This window comes from Alligator mississippiensis, chromosome 1, assembly GCF_030867095.1.
Source record: "Alligator mississippiensis isolate rAllMis1 chromosome 1, rAllMis1, whole genome shotgun sequence".
In the NCBI taxonomy this organism is placed as follows: Eukaryota; Metazoa; Chordata; order Crocodylia; family Alligatoridae; genus Alligator; species Alligator mississippiensis.
Window position 1 is genome coordinate 138,406,887 of NC_081824.1, and position 20,447 is coordinate 138,427,333.

General features: G+C 46.6%; 1 protein-coding gene across 7 annotated transcripts in view; it reads left to right on the plus strand.

Annotated features, from left to right (window-relative positions):
- Positions 1 to 20,447, plus strand: part of MAP3K4 (mitogen-activated protein kinase kinase kinase 4) — a 194,861-nt gene that overhangs the window by 97,787 nt on the left and 76,627 nt on the right. The window lies entirely within an intron of this gene.

Genomic DNA, 20,447 nt, shown 5'->3' on the forward strand with positions numbered 1-20,447 from the left:
CCTGGATGCCTGGGGCCACCCAGGAATAGCCTAGATTGCCCCTGGGACAGCTCAGGAAGGCGGCAGGAGGGCAGCTGGGTTTGCTGGCAGCCGGAGAAGGTGGCAGGGATGGTGCATGGGGTGCTCAAAGCCCAGGTGTGCTCAGGGAAGTGTTGATTTGAGCACCTCCAAGCTGGGGCAGCACCCAGCCAGGTAGCAGCCTGTCTTGGCAGCCTCATGCACTGTCCCTGTTGCCTTCTCTGGCTGCCGGCAAACCCAGCTGCCCTACTGCCCTCTTCCTGCACTGCCCCAGGGGCAAGCGAGCCCATTCCCAGGCGGCCCCAGGTGTCCTGCTGGCTCAGGAGCCTGTTTCTTTTTTTTGTTTGTTTGTTTGTTTGTTTTGTCCACCTCTTCTGTCGCTTGGGGGGCAAGCTAACAGCTGCACCATTGCAGTTTGCAACATTGCAAACTAAACTATATCAGGATGCAGGTTAGTTTGCAATAATGCAAACTCATTCAAAACCCCAAAAATGTTTGCATGTATACAGCATGACACCATTAAGCCCCCCACACACACTGACGTTTTTGTCATGTGTACAAGGTAATGGCATCACATGTACATGCTCCCTCAATGTGAAAATGGTTTAGTTAGGACACATTGACCCTCTGTGTGGATACTCTTATTCAGAATTAAAATGTGTTTTCTTTAGTTTACCAAAATTGAGATCAGTTTTAATTCTAAGTAAGCATTCACTCAAGGGCTTCATATAATTTAATTAATCCACTTCAAAAGTTAATTTGGAGTAACTTCCCCCGAGTGCTATATCATGTAGACAAAACTTTTAACAGACTGTTAACTCTTTAGTTAAGAATAAATATTAAGGTTTGAGAGCTATGTGAGTTTGTTGGTGTCCCTGCAGCATTTGTTCATTTAATCTGTTTCTCATAGGGCTTCTTCCGATTTATGTGATAAATTACCTGTTAAATTAATTTCTGAATCCTTATTTTTCCCCCCAGTCTGGGACATTGGGGATACATCCTTCCTTAAACAAATAATGATGGCAGTTCAGACTTTCCTCGTGAGGGTCTTCATTTTTAACGTACCTCTTCTGCAAATGCATCTCTTCAGTTGTACTATCAACTGCTTTATTTATTTATTTTTTATTATTTATTTTATTATTATTTTTGGATGGTTATCCATTAAACTTTTATCTGTTGGGACTGCATTGACAATTCTTCTTTCCTCACTTTCCTTGAACCTGAAGATCTGAAATTCCATGAACTTTGTCCTTCAACTTGAACAACCCAACAAAAACTTTTTTTGTATTTATTTTCCTTTCCTCCCTCTTCCTCCTGTTCTGCCATGGAACAGACCAAATGAAGAAAGCTGAAGGGCAAGAGACCTCTCAGGAACAATAGAAGGGGAGTTCTGCCATAATTGCTTCCACCTGGAGTACTATGCCTAATATTGTATTAGTATTGTGCCAAAGATGTGGACAAAATTGGGGTAACAGTCCAGAGGAGAATAAAAATGATTAGAAGTTTTTGAAGACAGGATGTAAGGAAACATTGAAAAAATTGGGTTCATTTAATCTGGGAACAGGTTAACTAGAGAAATGGTAGAATTTCCATCCTTGGAGGTTTTTAAGGCCTGGCTTGACAAAGCCCTGGCTGGGATTAGCTAATTGGGGGTGGTCCTGCTTTGAGCAAGGAGTTGGACTAGATGACGTCCTGAGGTCCCTTACAACCCTCATTTTCTATGATTCTATGAAGACACCACTGAAGGGGAAATATTATAAGTCTTCAAATGCAAAAAAGGATTGCTATAAAGAGGATGGCAGTCAATTCTTCTGAGTCCACCGATGACAGGAAAAGAAATGATGAATTTATTAAAACTGCAACACGGGAGGTTTAGGTTAACCATTAGGAAGAACTTTAATTTTGATGGTGGCTGAGAACTGGAACCTTCTGCATTCATTTGCATACCATACACATTTCCCCTCCAAAATTAGCAATTGGAAAGCTGGCGGGGAGGTTCTTAAATAAACATATTTCCTCATTAGCTGGAGGTTTGGGCCACATGGAGCTGGGATAGGATTCCTTTTTTAGCCTCCTTCCCCTTACTGCTGCTGCATGTGGCTGACACTTATAGGTTTAGCCCTTGCATGGGCAGTGTTCAATATTGGTTTACAAACAATTAGGCTGCAGCTGTGAGGGGGTTAATACTTTGGCTGTTCCAAGTAGCAGCTGCTCCTCTTCCTGGTAAATGGGAGTTAGGCTGAGGAGAGGACTGTGTCCACACTGCATGGCAGGAGCTTGCAGGTCCTGCAGTGGCAAGTAGGACTCTGCCTGCTTTGCTCTGCCATGCTCTTTTTTTTTTTTTTTAATTCTGCCTTCCCAAAACAAGGGCTGACTGATTTGGGAGCATGCATTATACAAATAAATGTGGCATGTCTACATGAGCTGTTTACTGTGCAGTGGACTAATTAGCTACACAGTAAACATCAATGGCATGTCTACACATGTGTCCCTATTAGGCCGGAGTAAACTAATTAGCTCCACAGCAGAATAGCACTTTTAAATGCAAGTACTATCCTGCTGCGGAGTAAAAAAAACTCTGCAGCAGCATACGTATAGATGCTGCCCTGGCTGGCTGGGGCATGAAGGTGCTTCAGTGCGGGGGTGCCTGCTGATTAGCTCTGCATTGAAGCACCTTTGTACCTCAGCCCCTCTACAGCATGTTGAGCCAGGGGGAGAAGCCCTGGGCTGGCAGGCTGACCCCCTAATCCCTTTGCCAGCCGGGGCTGCTCTGGTGCCACTCAACATGCAGGAGTCCTGGGCCCATGTGAAGACAGTGCCTGGGAGCAATAAACGGTGGCAGTAAGCTCCGGAGCTTATTTAAGTGCATTAACATGTGTAGATGTACCCCATGAATTCAATAATATACAGTTATACAAGTCCTAACTGTGGTCATAATTTGATGTGAAAGACTTAATTGGTAGTGGTGTGTAAAAGAGGAAGAACCCAGTTTGTGTGTCAGAGCAGGATCAAGCTGTGGTTCTGCTGTTGAGGAAAAAGCTTTAATTTGTACAATGAGCAAATTGGATGCACTGAGCAACAGTAAGCATAGAACTCTATGATGGCATTCTCCCTTAATGTCACATTTGTGGTAGAATTATACTTAAAGCTGAACACAAAGGAAAATTGCAGACGTTAAATAAACTCTGTAGCTTGCAATTTTTAAGTAATTTCTCAGTTTCTGCAGTAAACCCCCAGCTTTCTGTTATTCTTAAGCTTTTATTTACAAAGATCCCACTAGCCTACTGCAAAGCATTTTTCTACTGCCCACATGTAGCATAGCTTAGCCTTAAAGGAAATGTTCTTTAACCAGACAAAAAAAGCTGTAAACATGGGTACTCATCAGTATTGGCTTTTTTCCTTAAAGTAGTGCTGACATGTCAGGCTGTTGGCTGCCAGGTCTGGGAGTTGCCCAGGGTCAGGAGATGCAGCCAAGATCTGAGGAGAGTGTGTAGAGTCCAAGTGTAGGGAAGCCAGGAGCCAGAAGAAGATCTGTCTGGGGAACTGAGTTAGAGATCCAAAGGGTTGGGCAGAGCATGGGGTTAGGAGACTAGTTGGGTCAGGGAGCCAAAGGTTTGGGCCAAACTTGGGGTCTGTGGGCAAACCAGGTCTGGTATCCATAGAATCTGTCAGAGTTAGGAGAAGCACAAGCCAAGGGTGCAGCAGCCTAGATACAAGGTTGACCCTTATTGCTCAGACACTTCCTCTTCTGGGTCAGGGGTTTATATTGGAAGGGGCGAAGGGTCAGCTGACCCTGGCTGGCCACTCCAGTGGCAGGGAGTGGGTATGTGGCTGTGCTCAACTGAAAGGTTCTGGCCACCTGTGTCTGCCTTGTTGCTCTCTTGAAGTGGCAGCCTGAGATGAGCAGCTACATCAGGCAGGTTGGGGTCCTGGGTTCAAGGCCAGGGCCAGACAGGTGTCAATTTGGATGCTTAGGAGAGATTATTTGAATTCATACATTTTATACCTTTTCCTTTTAAAATAATAATAGCAAAATGAGTCCATATGAAATCATAGATTTCATAGATATTAGGGCTGGAAAGGACCTCGGAAGATCATCGAGTCAGCCCCCTGCCCAAAGGGCAGGAAGTCAGCTGGGGTCATAGGATCCCAGCAAGATAAGCATCCAGTTTCGTCTTGAAGGTGTTCAATGAAGGCGCTTAAACCACCTCCGATGGCAGGCTGTTCCAGACCTTGGGGGCTCGGACAGTAAAGAAATTCTTCCTTATGTCCAGCCTGAAAAGATCTTGTAGTAGTTTGTGACCATTCGACTTCGTCATCCCTTGGGGCGCTCTGGTGAACAAACGTTCCCCCAGATACTGGTCGTCACCCCTGATAAACTTGTAGGTGGCCATCAGATCACCCCTGAGCCTGCGCTTTTCCAGGCTAAAGAGCCCCAGGGCTCTCAGCCTGTCATCGTAGGGTCTGCTTCCCTGACCTCTGATCATGCGCATGGCTCTTCTCTGGACTCTCTCAAGCTTCTCCATCTAAGCTAAATCTTAGCTCTAAAAAGGTTAATTGTAGTTTCCTTGAGTTTCTCTGGCCTTTTATAGTTTTATAACTTTTTTTTTAAATAAAATGTTTCTACCCTTTAGCTGTGGGTGTCTCGCACAGATTTTAGCTGTGGGTGTTTCTCACAGGTGGAACTGACTAATTATAACTCAGAAACCATGGAACTAGTTACACAAACATACTGTGAAGTACCCAAAGGAAATGCAATGAAAAACAAAGGAAGACCTTTTAATAAAAGGTTCAAGGGCATCTTTCTTGGTCTGCTTCCGAATAAAATTATGCATATTTGGACAAGGAAAGAGGAAGGATAATTACAGCATGTGCAGTTAATATCGGGTTATTTGGCACCTGATATTATTTGTGGTATGTTCCTCAAAATAAGAAAGACCAGAGTGATGATCTAGTAGAAAGATGATTTCTGAATGAGAAGTCACTGTCTTCACTCTTGGAGGCCAAGTCACAAAAAATGTGAGCAGTCCTTTAGTTTCATACCTTTCCCTCATGGATAGGCATAGGGGAAAGGGAGAAATAAAGGCGAGAGAGAGAGAGAGAAATGAAATTATATCATAAGAATTTTCATGTGTTCCAGAGGCTGACATTTTCCAGGGACGGAAATAAAGCCAAAGTTTTTGTTGATAAAATATCTGGTAACCAAGACAACTTCGGTTATTCAACCAGTATGTAGTACAACATAATTTACTTCTCTATGGGGGCTATTGTTAAGCAAGTGTCATGTAAAGTGCACCTTCAAATGTTCCTTTTAATGTTAATATTGAACTTGGTATTTGTATTTAAATAGTAGCAATAGAGTGGAGTTTAGCCAGAGGCAAGGAAAAAAGAAAAGAAGGAATTTCTGCTTAATTTTGAAATGAGCTAGAGAGTCTGGGAGATTGAGATACGCAAGAAAACTATACCAGGTGTCAGAAGCTGCTGTCAAGAAGACTGACACCAGCAGAGGGAGATTTCAAAGACTTCCATAGACATTAGGGCTGGAAAAGACCTCGAAGATCATCAAGTCCAGCCCCCTGCCCCAGGGGCAGGAAGTCAGCTAGGGTCAAAGGATCCCAGCAAGATAGCATCCAAACGTTTCTTGAATGTGTCCAGAGTAGGTGCCTGCACCACTTCTGGAGGGAGTCTATTCCAGGTCTTGGGGGCTTGGACAGTAAAGACATTTTTTCTTATGTCTAGCCTAAAACGGTCTTGTAGGAGTATATGACCACTGGTCCTTGTTTTACCTTGGGGTGCTCTGGTGAACAGATGTTCTCCCAGATCCTGATGCACACCCCTTATATACTTATAAGCAGCCACCAGGTCCCCCTGAGCCCACACTTTTCCAGGCTGAAGAGTCCCATGACTTTCAGCCTCTCTTCATAAGTCCTATTCTCTTGACCTCTGTTCATGCGTGTGGCTCTCCTCTGGACTCTCTCAAGCTTCTCGACATCCTTCTTGAATTGTGGAGACCAGAATTGGATGCAGTATACCAGCTGCGGCCTCACCCACCAAGGCTGAGAACGGTGGGAGGATGACATCCTGAGATTTACTTGAGAAGCATCTCTGGATGCAAGCCAGAGTTCTGTATGCTTTACCAGCTGTGACATTGCATTGATGGCTCATGTTCATCTTGTGGTCAATCATGACCCCCAAGTTTCTTTCAGCGGTAGTGCTAGTAAGTGTAGCACTGCCAAGCCTATAAGTATGCTGTGGGTTTTTTTGCTGAGGTGGAGTATCTTACATTTATCAGTATTGGACATCATCAGGTTTGTATCTGCCCACTTACTAAGTTTATCCAAGTCAGCCTGGATCACTAGCCTGTCCTCAGGTGTGGATGCTGTGCCCCAAAGCATAGTGTCATTGGCAAACTTAGCCAGTGCGCTTCTGACACCAGTGTCCACATTGTTGATAAAGATGTTAAAGAGAACTGGTCCAAGGACAGAGCCTTGGGGGACACCACTGGTCATGGAGCACCATAATGATTTGCTACCATCGACCACTACTCTCTGGGTCTGACCTCAGAGCCAGTTTCCCAGCCATTGGACTGTGGTGTAGATGAGGCCACAGTTGGCCAATTTTTTCATGAGGAGGTAGTGGGACACCAGATCAAAGGCTTTTGTAAAGTCCCAATATATGACATCAATCTCTTCTCTCTTGTCCAGGTGATTCATAGATTCATAGATGTTAGGGTCGGAAGGGACCTCAATAGATCATCGAGTCCGACCCCCTGCATAAGCAGGAAAGAGTGCTGGGTCTAGATGACCCCAGCTAGATACTCATCTAACCTCCTCTTGAAGACCCCCAGGGTAGGGGAGAGCACCACCTCCCTTGGGAGCCTGTTCCAGACCTTGGCCACTCGAACTGTGAAGAAGTTCTTCCTAATGTCCAATCTAAATCTGCTCTCTGCTAGCTTGTGGCCATTGTTTCTTGTAACCCCCGTGGGCGCCTTGGTGAATAAATACTCACCAATTCCCTTCTGTGCCCCCGTGATGAACTTATAGGCAGCCACAGGGTTGCCCCTCAACCTTCTTTTGCGGAGGCTGAAAAGGTCCAGTTTCTCTAGTCTCTCCTCGTAGGGCTTGGTCTGCAGGCCCTTGACCATACAAGTTGCCCTTCTCTGGACCCTCTCCAGGTTATCCGCATCCTTCTTGAAGTGTGGCGCCCAGAATTGCACGCAGTACTCCAACTGCGGTCTGACCAGCGCCCGATAGAGGGGAAGTATCACCTCCTTGGACCTACTGGTCATGCATCTGCTGATGCACGACAAAGTGCCATTGGCTTTTCTGATGGCTTCGTCACACTGCCGACTCATGTTCATCTTGGAGTCCACTAGGACTCCAAGATCCCTTTCCACCTCTGTGCCTCCCAGCAGGTCATTCCCTAAGCTGTAGGTGTGCTGGACATTTTTCCTCCCTAGGTGCAGCACTTTGCATTTTTCCTTGTTGAACTGCATCCTGTTGTTTTCTGCCCACTTGTCCAACCTGTCCAGGTCTGATTGCAGCTGTTCCCTGCTCTCCAGCGTGTCCACTTCTCCCCATAGCTTTGTGTCATCTGCAAACTTGGACAGAGTACATTTGACTCCCTCGGTCAAGTCACTGATGAAGACATTAAAGAGTATCGGTCCCAGGACTGATGCCTGCAGGACCCCACTGCCCACACCCTTCCAGGTCGAGACTGACCCATCCACCACGACTCTTTGGGTGCGACCCTCTAGCCAATTCTCCACCCACCGGGCTGTGTAGTCATCCACATCACAGCCTCTTAACTTGTTCACCAGTATGGGGTGGGATACCGTATCGAAGGCCTTCCTGAAGTCTAAGTATACGACATCCACCCCTCCTCCTGTGTCCAGGCGTTTCGTAACCTGGTCATAGAAAGAGACTAGATTGGTCAGGCACGATCTGCCCGCCACAAACCCGTGCTGGTTTGATAGAGCTCATCCGGGCCTGCCGACTTAAAGGCATCCAGTTCTTCCAAGTGCCTCTGCACCATCTCAGGATCTACGCATGGAAGTCTGGCGCCTTGCTGCTGCCTCTCTACAACCCCAGTGAAAGACTTGTCGTGCCCCTCACTTAGGAACACTGAGGCAAAGAACTCGTTGAGGAGTTCAGCCTTGTCCCCCCTGTCTGTCACCAGTTGTTTCTGCCCATTTAGCAGGGGTCCTATTCCTCCCTGGGCCTTCCTTTTACTCCCAATATATCTAAAAAACAATTTCTTGTTGTCTTTTAGTTGGGTTGCCATCCTCAGCTCCATGGTAGCTTTGGCCCGCCTAACTGCCTCCCTACAAGCACGAGCAGAGGAGGTATATTCATCTTTAGTGATCTCACCCTGTTTCCACTTTTTATGTGCTCCCCTTTTGTCCCTTAGGCTGCCCTGGATTTCTCTGGTCAGCCATGGAAGCCTCCTGGCCCCTTTCCCTTTTTTGCCTCGCTCGGGGATCGTTTTGCTTTGTGCCCGAAGGATCGTTTCCTTAAGGCACAGCCACCCTTCTTGGGCTCCCATGCCTTCAAAACTCCTACTCTGCAATGCGTCCTTGACTAATCGCCTGAGTGCATTGAGATCAGCTTTCCTGAAGTCTAGCACTTTCACCCTACTCTAGTTACCTTACCCACTTGACGTCTTATGTTGAATTCTCTTATTAGGTGATCACTGTCTCCCAAATGGCTACCGATCTGGAGGTCCCCTATCATGTCATCCCCTGTTGCCAATACCAGATCCAGTATGGCATTCCCCCTAGTGGGACTGTGTACCTCCTGTGTCAGGTGGAGGTCCTGTACACAGGTTAGAAACCTGCGTGAGCGATGGGACCTTGGTATCTGCGTCTCCCAGCAGATGTCCGGGTAGTTTAGGTCCCCCATGACTACCGCCTCTTTAGCTTTTATGGTCTCCGAGAGTTGCCTCAGGAGCCCCGCATCTATTTCTTCCCCTTGGTGCGGGGGTCTGTAGCAGACCACTACCACCAAATCCCTTTCTCCTTGCCCCCCATGTAGCCTAACCCACAATCCTTCTACTTCCTCAACCTTGGATTCTGTCTTGATAAGGGTTGATGTATATTGCTCACTGACATAAAGCGCAACCTCCCCCACTTTCTTCCTCGACCTGTCCTTTCTGTACAATCTATAGCCCTCGATATGTACCGCCCAGTCATGGGATGAATCCCACCAGGTCTCTGTTAGCCCCACTAAGTCATAGGTGTTTAGTGCAAGCAGGAGCGCTAGTTCATCCTGCTTGTTCCCCATGCTCCTAGCATTAATATATAGGCACTTGAGCCCTGCGACTGGTGACTTTGCTGCCCCCCTGCTCCAAGTCCCAAGGGGCCCATTGTTTCTTACCTTCTTGTTTCTTACCTGTTCTGTAGTGCTGGTCTCCCCATAGCTTTCAGGTTTCCAATGTCCTCCTTCTTCAAGCTGGGCTGTCCACATGGTTTGGTGGTCCACAGCTTCCCCTGCCCTCGTACTCCCCTCCCCCCAACGAGCCTAGTTTAAAGCCTGCCGGAGGAGATCTGCCAACCTAGTAGAAAACACACGCTTACCTTTGGGGGACAGGTGAAGCCCATCCCAGCTGAGCATGTCCCTCGTCGTGATGTGCGGGTCATTGTCCAGGAAGCCGAAGCCTGCCTCTAGACACCACTGCCGAAGCCACCAGTTGGTTTCTCGGATGCAGTTCTCCTGCCGTCTTCCTCGTCCGGTCACTGGTAGGATGGAAGAGAAAACCACCTGTGCACCGAACTCCTTCAGCACGCCACCCAGAGCACTGTAGTCCGCCATCATGTGATCGGGGGTTCTCCTGGCCGCATCATTAGTACCCACATGGACTAGGACCATGGGGTAGTAATCGGTGGGCTTGATCCTGGCCTGGATTACCTCCGTCACATCCCGAATCTTTGCTCCAGGGAGGCAGCATACCTCTCGTGCCGAGGGGTCCTGGCGACAGATGGGTCCTTCCGTACCTCTCAGGATGGAGTCGCCTATGATGAGCACTCGTCGCCTCCTCCTCTGGGTCCTCTTGGATCTCTTGATCTGTTTGGAGTGTGAAGAACGTGGTGTTTCTTCTTGCCCAAGGGTTTCCTCCTCCCCTTCCATCTCCTGCAGGGTCGCCAGGGCTTCGTACCTGTTCACCAGCCGGACTGGAGAAGCTGGTACCGGTTCACTGCGAGCTGCTCCGGTCCTGGCTGTGACCGTCTGCCACTCTGCTGCGGAGGGCACTCCCCGGGCTGCTTCTTCCTTGGGTGCCTGGTCCTGCAGGGAAAGGAAATAACTGTCAATTTCATCCTCCGCCTCCCTGATCCCCCTCAGCCTGCTAACCTCCTCCCTGAGCTCCCTCACCTGCGCCTCCAGAGCCCTAAGACGGGCACCTGCCGGACAGGTGTGGGGGCCCCCAATCTCTGCCCCCCCGGCCCTGCTGGGGATCCCCCACAGGCCAGGAGGTAGGGGGACATCAGCTCCCCCATGGGCTCGGTCTGGGTGGAGGCCTCAGACCTGCCCCGGGTAGCCTTGTCCCCCTGGGCAGAGGCCCTAGCAGCACTCCTCGTAGACACCGTTCTGTAAGCTGCTGTTTGTAGACCTGTGCGGTGTCTACGCCCTACCCCTACAGGAGTCTCACTCCTGGCCCTTCCTGCCCGCCCGCCAGCGCGAATGCCTGCGCAAACGCCGGCGCGCTCTCACAGAGCCCTCCCTGTTTGCGCGCTCTGTTCGTGCCGCGCGGCTTGGGAGCGCAGCTCCCTACCGGCTCAGCTATATGGGACCCGGGGGGCTTCCCCTCCGGATCCTGCTCAGCTGCGCCGGGTCCCTCCGCCCCACTTACCTTCGGGGGATCAGCTGCTGCTGCCCCCGCTGCCGATTCCTCTGCTGCCGCTGCCGCCGCCGCCTCCGGTCAGTCAGTTGGTAAAAGGGGCACACGTGCGTGCGGGACACACGTGTGCCTGGCTCCTCTCCTTCCCGCTGCTGGTTCCCAAGTGATATGTCACTTGGTCATAGAAGGAGATGATTGGTCAGGCAAGACCTACCTGCAACACCCGTGCTGGCTGTCCCTCAGGATGTTGCCCTTAGCCAGCTTACCAAGAAGGGTCTCTTTGATAATTTTCTCCAGAAATTTACTGGGGATTGAGGTTAAGCTGATTGGCCTATAATTCCAGGGGTCTACTTCCTGCCCTTTCTTGAAGATGGGTACCATGTTGGCCTTCTTCCAGTCTTCAGGTACTTCACCTGAGCACCATGAGTTTTTGAGTATTTTTGCCTATGATTGGGCTATGACACCTGCCAGCTTCTTGAGCACTCTAGGGTGTAATCTGTCAGGACCAGCTGACTTGAAGGTGTCCAGCCTCTCAAGGTGATCCTTTACTAGATCAGCACTGATGCGTCCTCACCCTGGCCGTCCCGCATCTTGCTAGGCTGGGCGGTCCCATTGGACTGATGAAAGACGGACGCAAAGTACCCATTAAGCAGATTGGTCTTTTTCCGGGAGTCTGTTATCAGTTGTCCCACTTGGTTCAGCAGGGGTCCAGTGTTACCCTTGCTTTTTTTCCAACTCCCTACATATCTGAAAAAGGGCTTTTTGTTATTCTTGATATGTGAAGCTAGATGGAGCTCGGATGCAGCCTTGGCTTTCCTGATCTGCTCCCTACTCCTCCAGTGCTGAGTACTCCTCCTTGGTGGTAATTCCAGCCTTCCATCCTTTATAAGTCTCTCTTTTGAGGCAGTTCCCTGGCGAATTCCTGGTCCAGCTCTTGTTTCTGGTTAGGAGGTCTGTAGTAGACTCCTACCATGATGTCCCCTGTGCCATGTTCCCCATGTATTTTAATCCAGAGGGACTCCAGTCGTCGTTCCTGGGTGTCAGTGTCAATTTGCAGGGACGTGTAGCTGTCCTTGACATAAAGGGCTACATCCCCACCCCTTTTATCTGTATGATCTCGCCTGTACAGGGTATAGCCATCTATACCTGTGGCCCAGTCATAGGTGGAGTCCCACCAGCTCTCTGTTATCCCTATGAGGTCTTAGTATTCTTGTTTAGCAGGAGGACCAGTTCCTCCTATTTATTCCCCAAGCTTCTGGCATTGGTGTACAGGCATATAAGTGTCCCATTGGGGGCCCTTGCCTTCCCTACAGATTGTTCTGGGGCTAGGGAAAGGTGGGGCTAGGGTAAAGGTTAGGGAAAGGTGGGGCTAGGGTAAAGGTGGGTTTCCTTAAGTGCCTTAGCCTGCTGGATTTACAAAGGTTGCCCAGTGGGCTTCCAGTGGCAGTAATCCCCCCCAACCCACCGTGGGCTTAGTTTAAAAATTCACATAGATAAAAAATTCTTGCAGAAGAAAAATGGGGGACGGGGTAGGAACATATTTCTTTGAGGTAGGGTGGAGTGAGTCTAGGGAGAGTGCTTGTAAATAAAAGTGGGTATTTTTAATTGATTTTTTTTCAAATGATGAGTGCTTTGAATTTGGGGGTGATATGTTCATATTTCATTTGTGTTTAGGAGGTATATGTAGATTTCTGCACTTGAGAAAGGTTGGAAAAGTGGTATTTGAATAGCACGTGAAATAAGGATTGCAGTCAGTACACAAGGAATGAGAAAGTGTGGATCCTTTAGCTGTCTGAAGATTTGTTCACGAGTTCATATTCACTCCCTCTTTTTTGATTCAGGCCAGGTCTAGATGTGGAAATAACTTTGTTGTTGTAACTGTTGGAGACTGATTGATTTAGATTAAATGTTTCCAACCACAACTTGTCCCTTTCTGTATTTACAGCTAAATACAGTATACGATCAGCTCTGATTCAGATAAACCAGCTGCTGAAATGAAGTTTTCTGTTTGTAAATGAAACCTCATTCCTCATTTCCATTCATTTCATAGCCGACACACTTATGACCCCTCTTCGTTACACCTTCTTTTACTTCCCAGTTTTCTGTGCCTCCCACATGGTAGCTCCCTTGTTCTGTGTGTGTGCGCATGTGCACATGTGGATGAGTGAAAAAGATGAGGTAGATCAGCCGTAGTGGGAGCTATTGGAAGCTCTATGACTTGGGAGACCAGTGGCACTGCAAGTGATTGAGGAACGGGGAGAGCCTAGTTGCTGGACTCTTTCACAGCAGACTTCTGACTCCACATGGAGCTTTTTGGTAGGGTCTGTGCAGCCTGGTGGTTCATGGTCATCCTTGTTTAGTGGTCATGTGTCAGACTCTGTCAAAATTACAATGCCGATGCATGGGCCATATAGCACTTTGAGAGTATACTTAAAATAGCAGAAACCCGATTAGATGGCGGAGGTGGGGCATTTTACAGCTTTGTTTCCTTTTTTTGTTTGTGTTTTTGTTTGTTATAGGAGAATTGCAGCCTATGACACACTTCCATCTGGTAATGGATGCAGTTTGTTTGGCTCCCCTAGTAATGTGATGTAAAGGAATTTGTGCTGCATTGTAATTAGCTTTCTGTCATCACTAAACTATTTAAAGTATAAGATAATGCTGAGATGTAAAAATCTAGCTGGTTGTGGTACATACCCCATATTTTGACTGTTACTGGTTGCAGATGTTGCATAAAGATAAAAATGTAATAATGAAAGTGTTGATGCTGAGTGATGTGACTGCAGTTTCATATTTTGATTGCTTGCTGATTTCCCCATTTTGTCAACGTAGCACATAAGGGGGTAATTAAGACCATGATTAAGTATAGTCTGTCACATTAGTATTCAGTTCTCTCTGCCCTTTGGATTGCTATTAGTCATTGATTCTACATGCCACATGCAGTAGTAAAGGTAATTATAATTAATATATTATTATAATTATGTGATTTATAACAACATATAATCTTACCTCAGTTTTGGAGTTAAACCTGTTAATAGAAAATCCCATGATGCAGTTCACTTCTCTTACTTTAAAATTGCCTTTTTACTAGTTTTACTGAAGCTTGAAGAGTGGAGACTTGGAACGCATAGTTTGTTTTGGACTTTTCACTGTTATTTGAATTGTTGATACCTATATGATTGATGGTAGAGTGGAAGGAAAAAATGTTGGAACTGTTGTGTTTTACTGTGCTAGTAATGTGTGAATCACAATGGAATATTCAGTAGGAGTGCACCAGTAAAGATTTTTTGGGTCAATGCCGATTTTTACCAAGCCATATCGGCCAATACCAATCCAACTGCTGATGTGCAAGCCTGGCAGCTTGGAGAGCAGTGTCAGGCTGATAAGTCTGTAGATTGGAAGAGAAACGGCATGAGGGGGCAGATCGAGGCCTCCAAAGTGAGGGAGGGAGTGGGGCTGTGGCAGGGGCAGGCACTGTCCAGCTGAGGTGGGGTGTGGGATGGAGCCATGAGTAGCTCATCCATGGGGGGAGGTGGTGGGGGTGGGGAACAGCTCCCATCACTGCTCACACCCCGGGGGAGACGTGGGGCCGCATGTGCCCTGCGAATCTGTGTGGGGTGAGGGCGAGCTGCTGCTGCAGGCTGGGGTCGGGGGCAGCGCTGGGCTCTTCGTTGCAGGGGGGTTGGGCTGCAGCTGTGCTCAGGGCGGGTGGTGGCAGCGCTGAGAGGAGGACTGTGGCAAATCATGAGATAGCCATAGTACCTTCCCCTTAGTCCTGCTCCCAGTGCTGCTGCCACCCGCAGCAACTGCGGCCTATTACCATGCTACCTATTGGCACTGGATTTATGACCCAGATACCGTGTTCTGGGTGGACACAAATCCTCAGACCAACCACAACCTATCCATTTGAGAATAGGTGAATTTTATTGATACACAGTGATCAATAAGAATAATGCAAACAATTCTATATCTACCAGTCCCAGGGTTGTCATCAGAGGGTAGCCATCACTACCTACCACTATTAAAATGATATCAGTAGTAATAGAAAGGCCCCTAGGTGACTTTGGAATAACTGGCACCATTCCATGAACGGAAAACAGAACAGTTTGTGCCAGGGTGTCAGTATGTGGTTATGTGTGCATGTGTGTGTGGGGGGGAGGGGGTCTGGGTGTGGTTTTTTTCTTGCTGTTTTTGGTTGGAAGGATTTTGGATGGGATGAGGTATCTGAGTTTCTGAAAAAATAGTAGCATAAAATGATAGGGTATAAAAATTAACATTTTGCAAAAAGCTTTTGACCATGTTAATAATATTTGCTAAACTTAATTTTGATATAGAACAGTTGTATAAGAGTTACAACATAAATACACACTGTGTCTGAAAACTATATTGGTATTTAATGTGAATCTGTCATGTTTCTGAATCTTTGAAATTCTTTAAATGTATTGCTGAATCTCCACAGTATACATGCAGATAGTATAACAATTAACATAAATGCTTACAATCTAAATAAAAGCATTCATCCCTGCCTAGTATCTTAATAGGTTTAAAGTCTGGGTGTTCACGTTCTAGGAAAAAAACCACAACGAGTGGTCTGGATGCGTGTGCCTAGATGAAAGATTGCTGACATGATAGACTGTTGTTCTTGGTGCTCGCTTCCACAACATTGATTACTTTGGAAATATTAATTAATTATTTTCATAATATGCTGGTGAGATTGGGAGGTGGTATATTATTCCAGTTTTGTGGTTGAGAATTGAAGTCCAGAGAATAAGGCTATAATTGTCAAAAGTGGTCACTTATTTTATGTAATTAATTTGAGATGCCTAGAGTCTGATTTTCAGAGTATTTAGTGTGTTCAAAGCACAGCTAAGTTGAGTTCAGTTGAACTTGCAAGTGCTGAGTTTCTACAAAAATCAGAATCGAGTTGGGCAGTTATCAATGAGAAGTGTATAATTAGGGGCTGCTTATGGAAAGCTTGGTTTCATTTTGAACAGTTACAGAGACTGACACAACCCAGTTCTCCAGAGTAGGATTCAAGAACCATAAAACTATCCTTTCTCGTTTTGCAGCTGTCTGCCTCCTTCATTCTGCAGTTTTCAACTTTTGTAATAGATATGGATCCTACAAGTAGCAACCTTGTTCACTATACACCAGTTATGTTCCTTCTCTAGGCACTCAGAAAGAATTATGATCTTCCCACTTCTGTTTTTCATGGCTAAGTAATCCTCTCCTCTCTATAAACTTCAAGGCTCTTCAACTCTCTTTTAAGGATGAAATGCCAATATATGAGGCCAGTAGAGCAGGGAAACTCTTTCCTTTGGTTCTAATGTTCCAACTACTTGCCAGGACAGCATGGAGGAGGAAAGCAACAAATTCAATTGCAAAAGGAATGAAGGATGGATCTATAGAGGATGGGAACAGGAGAAGTAAAGTTATCCCTCAGGTTTCTCATCTCAGTGTTGGACTGGCACTCCAGTCTGGGAAGCTATAAAGGGGATTTAGGAGGAAAACTGCAGCTAGTTGGAATAAGGAACTGAAGTTAGACAGAGACTGGGATTGTCTGGACAGAAGGCTTGGAGTTATTGGATAGGGGGAAACTGGCTCTGGATAAAGAACTGAAAGAAGGAGGCTGGTTTTTAGGAGCCAGTGTGGATTGGTAGTATGGGGACAACTGGAGGCTGATGGAGGAAGAGGGACAGGTCAGATCAGGCATAATGAGAGGAGGGAACTGGGACTGGCTGGGTTAAGAGATTAGAGACCAACAGTTGCAGAAGTTGGCTGGGGGGTGGGGATGGAGAGGGGAGACAGGAGACTGGGCACGGCCCACAAGGAGACTGAAACTACTTGGAACACATAGTTAAGAAGTAGGTAAACTGGAAAGAAGCTCTGGGGTAAGGAAAAAAAGGCTTTGACAGGGATAGCACTGGTGAGATGGCAGCTGGAGTACTGTGTCCAGTTCTGGGCGCTGCACTTCAACAAGGATGTGGAAAAACTTGAGAGAGTCCAGAGAAGAGCCACCCATGTGATCAGAGACTTGCTAGGAAAGGCTGAGAGACTTGGGCCTCTTCAGTCTAAAAAAGAGAAGGCTGAGAGAGGACTTGGTAGCAGCTTACAGTTATATCAGGGAAATACATCAAGAGCTCGGTGAACAACTGTTCACCACGGCACCCCTGGGGAAAACCAGGAGACTGGACAGTCATCTCGGTGGGGTTACCTGACCCTAGTTGTCTTTCTTGCCTAGTGCAGTGGGGGCTGGACCCAATGATCTTGTGAGATCCCTTCCAGACCCTTACAATCTATGAATCTAGGCTGGAGTAGATAGGACAGATGGGGTTAGCTTAGGATGAATGGGCAAAAGTGTCTGTTCACTAAAGCACACTCCTTCTGGTTGCACCATTTTTCTGTTATCAGATATCTGTGCAACCCTTTGACAAGTATCCCTTCAGAGTGTCCCTGACAGTTTACTACTGCTATCAGTTACTCTGATCAGGTGGCTAAGATAGATGTAGTAGATCTATAGGTTTCAGCCTGCTGGGTTAAGTGCAGATATTTGGGGGCATTAGGGGAAGATTAAATTGATTCAAAATGGCTGCCTGATATCAGGAAAGTCTGGTGGTGACATGTAGGCAGAGCACAAGGGTGCACGTGCACCCCCTGAGAGCACTGGTGCACCCCCTGACAGGCCACACTCCTTCCTTAGGCGATGAGCGGGGGGGCAGGTGGGAGCGCTGGTGCCCCCGCTGAGAGCACCGGCTGGGCAGTGGGAGTGCCGGATGCAGTGCTGCCGCCACTTCTGGGAGTGCTGAGGCCACTTCCTGGCCGGTGAGATTGGCTGCGGGGGACTGCCCCCCCCCGGCGCTAACTAAGGTGGCACCAGTCACCCATAGGTAAGTCAGGATGGTAGGGGGCCTAAGCAGAGGGTTGAGGGTCCAGCAGGCTGGAGAGGATCAGGGGTCTGCCAGAAAAATAGGGGGCAGGTGCAACCTGAGGGTGTGGGGCGGTGTGACTTGTGAGGGGTGGGGTGAGACCCCCCCCCAGCAAACCTACACCCCCACCCCTCCTACCCCTCCCTCCACCAGGACTTACTTGCTTGGCTCCAGCAGCGGCAAACGCTCATAAATGTGGCTGCAAGTGGTTTGTGGGATGGGGGTTGAGAGCGCTGGCTGCGGGGGGAGGGGTAAGGGGGCAAAAAATAGACCAGTGTGAGGAAGTGGGGACTGAAAAGACTCGCCCTGGGGCTGGGGCTAGTGGCTGAGTTTTTACCTTGCTCCAGGGCTGCTCAGGTGAAGTGGACAGAAGTTCCACATACCAGTTTCAGGTAAATTTAATTAGTCTGACACTGCATTGATCCAGGTTTATCTTAAACTGGGTTCTGCAATTTTTAGACCGGTTTGTTTGCATGGAACTGTTCGGTTATGGGTTTAGGTTGATTGCTGGTCACTGATACCAGATCTGTAAGTGTTAGGCTGGCTCCGGGACAAGCTAAATTTAAATTGGGTGGCCATTTTTTAACTTGATTTAACCTCCCATAAATTGAATCAATTTAACCTCCCCATAATGCCCCCAAATGTCTTTACTTAGCCCAGCAGGCTGAAACCTTTAGATCTAACCTCCCAAATGTCTGTACTTAGTCCTGATGATCCATGGTCCATATGATGCCATATGATGAACATTTTAGCCAGTTATTTTTTTTAAACCTTTAAAACCACACATACATATATACACATGTACATGCACACACAAAACTTGTTAGATGAACTTTTAGGAAAATTGCAAAGCCATGCATTCAGCAATTAAGATACAATAGAATTAAGGTTGCTTATATATCCTTAATTTGACCCCTTTTTTTGCACATATGATATTCTTTTAATTAAATTACTACATGGTCATGTCCTATTTTTTCCTTACCTTAATACTTTTTGTTTCATTCTATGCAAAGGATATATGCAGTACTAGCACTGTAACATATGCCAATGCCTGCACAGGATTCACAAGATAAACCCAGAGATTTCAAATAGGAATCCAGAGTGTCAAAAACGTTCTGACCTGTTGTGATCTTTCCAAGTTTTTGCAACAAAAGAATTGCTCTATATTTTTTCTGTAGTAAAAAAAAACTAGTGAAAGCTAAGGGCTAACATTTTCTGAAGGGGTGCCTTTAGTCTAAAAAGTTTGGAAACCACTGCCTTAAACCATGTTTTTCACAGGTTATTACTAATTTTGTGTTTTGCATTTTCTTGGTACCCAACTTGACATGCCAGGGACCTGACTTGCAAAATGTGGAAACAGCACAGTTAGGAGAAAGCAGGGGGGGCACAGTAGCTTTTAACATATAGATAGGTCTGCAGTATGTTGGATCATGCTAGAAGCACTGCCCCGAAACCATGCTCTGCTCTCTCATACACTAGATGATGAAAAAATACAGCTGCTTTGAGAGTAACTCTGGGTGACCACCAGTATCTTGGGAAACCTCATTAGGGTAGTGCTGCAGTAGATACATTTTTTTTTCCCATCATGCCGCTGAGTTTGTGTGGCACACTTTGTGTGGCATTTCTCCATAGCATAGTTCAGTGTAATGCAGACATGCTTATGAAGTGCTAAGTAGTCTGAAAAATCAGGTCAAGGTTGTCTTGCATAGGGCACCCAAAACAAGTACAGGCAGTCGTTGGATTTATGACACAGTTGGTTCCTGTCTTAAGTCAAAACGTTGTAACTCAGAACTGATTTTTCCATAGGAAACAGTGTTATAAACGGGGGATTGGTAACTGAACCAAGGCCCGATACTCTATTTTCACCAAAAATAACCACAAATGTTGTAGTCAGTCAATTATAGATTAGTAATATGGCTACATTAATGTATTTATATTGTAAATAGCAATCATATTTATTTGGAAGGACTTCTTTGAAGTGACTTTGCTGGACTTTTTGAAGGGCTCTTGGCTGGAGTCTTCTCAAGAGTCTTGGCTGCAGGTTTTTCTGGAGTCTTGTCTGCTTTCTTAAAGAAAGTGTCCAAGGAAGTTTGGACAGATGTTCTCCATGGAGATGTTCTCTAGCGAACTTGTTCTCTGGTATGGTGTGGCGTCGGATCAAGCATTGCAAAGTGGAAACTGACATCAGAAAGTTGAAACAGGGTGTCAGTTTATAAACATTGTAAGTGCAAAACGTTGTAACTTGAAACGTTGTAAGTCGAGCACTGCCTGTAGTTAGTTCTGACTAATTTCTCTGTGCCTCATTTCCTGTATGTGAAATGGAGGCAGTTACACAGGCATATTTTGAATGTACATCTGTTGATACGTAAGGGGCACATGGATGATGCAGTGGTGAGTACCACAGAAGAGCCTATGAGAACTTTTCATACTTTAATAAATCTTTCTCCAGGGCAAAGTATGAATCATTTTATCATAGGTTTTTTTATGAATTATTAGTGTGAAGGATATAGTCACAGAGGCAAACATTGAACAATGAGAAGAAAGCCAAGCATTGAATAGTTGCTCGTTAAATGGTTCCATCCATTCTGTGCATTGAATGAAACAAGGGTTCTGTGGAATAAACACTGTGATTGTGACTTAAAAATTATGCATGCATAAGGGGGGAGCTAA